We start from the raw sequence: 4,431 nt of genomic DNA, 5'->3' as shown, positions 1-4,431 counted from the left end.
TAGAGGCAGTAAAACAAAGAAGGGATGGAGGGAATCAGGGTCATGATAGTTTAACCCTTCATCTTAACAATTCAGTGAAGCCTCCCAATCCTGTAAAATGAGTACTCCATCATGCATCTTTATACTTTTACTTTCTATTCTTGAGGCTAGATCCTAAAGATATCAAAACTGGTATTATATCTAGTTCTCTATAGTCACAGGAATCTGGTCTTTTATGTTGTCCAGAACAGCCAAGGTAATCTGGCCTGTTACTGAGTTTTGAAATCTCTGGTTAGACTCATAACACACTTATAACCATCTTCAATTACCTGAGGAAAACCAAGATAAAGTCAGATATGCAGCTCTCAAGAAAATTCTGCAAGAAAGGATATAATGCAGAGAGCAACTAGTAAATAGTCTAGAGCAATAGTTTGGGGGACATCAGTGACCAGGCACACATCATATAATAGTCTGGAATGGATGGAATGGCTGAGATCTCAGCATAAGAACTGTAAGTAAAGCCCTCTAAATGGCAGAGGCTGGTGTCCCTCCCCCATTCACATGGCAGGCTGAGTTGGAACACTTCCCTGTGGGAAAACAAAGCAGTCTCTACTTAGCAGCAAGGGAAGGTATCTCAACCAAGTTCCAATTGCAGTTTTAATTAACAAATTTGGACTACTTAATACAAGCCGTAAGCACAGACAAGCTCAGAGCAAGCAGGATAGGAACCATGAGGTCTCTCCCAGCAGAGAGGAGGCAGGGCTGACAGAAAAAAAAAGAATATATATATAATATATATATAATAGTAAATAAATGAAACAGAGACTTTTGGAATCAGCTGAGCTCAGAATACTGGAAAGGGCTGTGTCCCAAGAAAAGAGGCACAAAGAACTGGGTACCAACTCCAGTTCTGGACTGGTGAAACTGGGGGGACTGGCTCTGAAAAGGGGATTTCTTTCTTTTTTTTCCCTCTCATTCTAAGTAACTCATTAGAGAAAGCCTAAGGCATTTTTAATTGTCAGCACTGACCCAGGCAAAGGGTGGAGTTAAAATAGTTAGAGAGACAAAGGAATAAGCCAAGTGAAGTAGATTATTTCCAAAATGGCATATCTTCCCTAAGAAGAAGGGGGGCAGGGCCCAGTTGAAGTGACTGCCCTCACTCAGAGAATTCAGGCCCCAGGGCCTGGGGAAAAACAAACAGAAGCAGCTTAGTTTGGCTTATGACTCACTCTTGGTTCCTGGCAGGGACAGGGTCTGCTGAGAATTGATGGCACCATAACTTTTATGCCAGTGGTAGCTGCAGGCTGAGAAGAAACACTTGCTAGGCAGGATAGGAAAAGCACAGTCTAGAGGCTTCACAGAAAAGTCTGGCAACTTTCTGGGTCTCATCCTCAGGGAAACATGGTACTGATTGCACCCTCTTCCTGAGACCTGGGCCCATCTGGTCTGGAGAAATCTGATTATGATAATCAAGGAAACTGGATGCCTAGACAACAAAAAATTATGATTCACATTAGGAAAATATGAAGATATGGCCCCATCAAAGGAACAAACTTACACTTCAAATGAAATACAGGAGCTGAAACAACTAATTAAAGATTTTAAAACAAATATGCTAAATCAATTCAAAAATAAAATCAATGAGTTGAGGGAAGATAAGGCAGAAGAGATGTAGGATATAAAGAAGACATTGGGTGAACATGAGGAAGAATTCAAAAGTTTGAAAACACAACTGGCAGAACTTATGGGAATGAAAGGCACAATAGAAGAGACTAAATACACAGTGGAGACATACAACAGCAGATTTGAAGAGGCAGAAGAAATGAACTAGAGGACAGTACATCTGAAATCCTACATACAAGGAACAGATAAGAAAAAGAATGGAGAAAATATGAGCAGAGTCTCAGGGAATTGAATAACATCATGAAGTGCATGAGTATCCATGTCATGGGTGTCCCAGAGGAAGAGAAAGAAAAAGTGACAGAAAGAATAATGGAGGAAATAATCATGGAAAATTTCCCATCTCTTATGAAAGACATAAAATTACAGATCCAAGAAGTACAGCATACCCCAAACAGAACAGATCTGAATAGACTACTCCAAGAAAAAGAGATCAGACTTCAATTAGAGAAATGAATAAAGTGAACTTGGTTAGGACTAAGGTAAATCAGACTGAATTGTAAGGGATGATATGGACTGTGTTTTAGAACTTCAACTTCTGTGTGAGACCAAAGGAAGAGGTGTGTATTTGGTGCAAAATCTATATTTTCTGTAGCACACTACATAATATAACTTGTATGGTCAGTTTATTCAAACACCATAATTACATGGAACCTTGAATAGAAAGTGAGATCTGGTTGGCTATTGCAGGTTAGCATGAAGCCCCGATATATCTCAGAGTAATTTAGGTAGAGAATAGAAAGTATTGTCAAAGCCCTCTTGAGGGACTTGGGAAAAATGTAGAAATATTAAATTTCCCTACCTCGGGAATTCCCGATATTGTCATAAGTATTGGGGACTACCAGTTTAGTAGGCTAAGCCCTTGATCTTGGGACTTGCCCTTATGAAGCTTGTTGCTACAAAGGAGAGGCAAAGCCTACTTATAATTATGCCTAATGGTCACCCCCAGATAACCTCTTTTGTTGCTCAAATGTGGCCCCCCTTTCTAAGCCAACCTGGCAGGCAGACTTGATGCCTTCCCTCCTGCATGGGACATGACTCCCAGAGGTGTAAATCTCCCTGGCAACATGGGACATAACTCCCAGAGATGAGCCTGTACCTGACATTGAAGGATTGAGAAAGACTTCTTGACCAAAGGGGGAAAAGAAATGAAACAAAATGAAGTTTCATTGAATGAGAGATTTCAAATGGAGTTGAGAAGTAATTCCGGAGGTTATTCTTATGCATTTTATAGATATCCCTTTTAGTTTTCAGTGTGTTAGTACAGCTAGAAGGAAATACCTGAAACTGTTGAGCTGCAATCCAGTATCCTTAATTCTTGAAGATGATCCCATAACTACTCAGATTATATGGTGTGATCATGTGATCATGAAAATCTAGTGACTGACTCTCCCTTTATCCAGTGTATGGACACATGAGTACAAAAATGGGAGCAAAAAGTAAATGATTAATAGTGGGGGAGGAAGGGTATGACATGTTTTGAGTGTTCTTTTTTACATTTATTTCTATTTTTATTCTTTTTTTGGAGTTATGAAAATATTCAAAAATTCATTATGGTGATGAATATACTTCTATGACATTGTGAATAGTTGACTGTATACTTTGGATGATTGTATGGTATGTGAACATATCTCAATAAAATTGCATAAAAAAAAGAAGTTAAAAAAAGTGAAAAGGATGTTATGCAGCCTCTGCCCGGATTCAGAATGTATCATATACTCATCTTCAACCTTATTGTCATATATCTTCAGGCTGTACATTCATGGAGAAATTTGGGAATAAATCCATGTTGTATGGGGTACTAAAATAAATATTTAATAGTTTGCTGTATTACATTATGGCTTTCCCAGCCCTTTCCAAAGAGGCCTCCAAATCACTAATGGGAGAATTTTGCTGGAATTGGACCTGTGGCTGCAGGGATTCCTCTCCACTGTTCTGGAACTGACTGTTTCAGGCTTGGTTATTATTCCAGGCTTAGGATACCAGGTCTGGTTTTTCCAGGAATGGTTGCTCCCAGACTGGCTGTTCCAGGAATGGCTACTCCAAGTTGGATTGTTCCAGGTCTGATTGCTCCACATTGGAAGATTATCAGAAGTGTTCCCCAAGCACTCTCAGGGATAGGAAGAGTAGAGAGTCTCAAGTATTCTGTAGGTTCTGTACCCTTCTGGGTCACAATGTTGCCATTCTTTGACCAGTTTGTTATTTGCCACCTCTTACATTTCATTCTCTGGTTATAGAACCAGGTCTTAACCTGTTTGCAGCTGAGGTTCAGAATATTGGAAAGGTCTTGCATCTGCTGCAGACTGAGGTGTTTCTGTCTCTGAAATTTATCAGTGAGTATATAAAGCTGGGTCTTAGAGAACACAGTTCTGATCTTCTGTTTGTTGACTTGGCTCTCATCTTCCTTCTTTGCTGTGCTCTTCTCTACAGAAGCAGGTAGTTTACTTTGGGATTGTTGGAAGAATCAGGGCTATTCTGAGTAAGCAGATCCATGGAAGTAGGAAGAGTAGAAACTGTGTCTGACTGGTGCATCTTAGCAGATGACATTTGCAATGATGCATAATTTTTTTCATCCTCATAGATATCTTCAATTCTGGTGAAGACTCACTAGAATTGTCTATTTTGGGGCAAGGCAGCCTTTGGGGAGAATCTAGAGCCACACTTATGTTCTTGAGCAAAAGGAGGGGAAAAAGTCAAAGATCTAGACTGTGAGAATGGCCAAGGGAGGCTTAATGACCATTTGGGTGGAAGATCTTAGAGAAATATGAAGAT

General features: G+C 39.8%; 1 pseudogene; it reads right to left on the bottom strand.

Annotated features, from left to right (window-relative positions):
- Positions 1 to 3,396: 3,396 nt before the first annotated feature.
- Positions 3,397 to 4,224, bottom strand: LOC119544799 (annotated as a pseudogene).
- Positions 4,225 to 4,431: the final 207 nt, after the last annotated feature.

The sequence above is a fragment of the Choloepus didactylus genome, chromosome 9, assembly GCF_015220235.1.
Source record: "Choloepus didactylus isolate mChoDid1 chromosome 9, mChoDid1.pri, whole genome shotgun sequence".
Classification (NCBI taxonomy): domain Eukaryota; kingdom Metazoa; phylum Chordata; class Mammalia; order Pilosa; family Megalonychidae; genus Choloepus; species Choloepus didactylus.
This window is presented reverse-complemented; position numbering and strand designations above follow the sequence as displayed.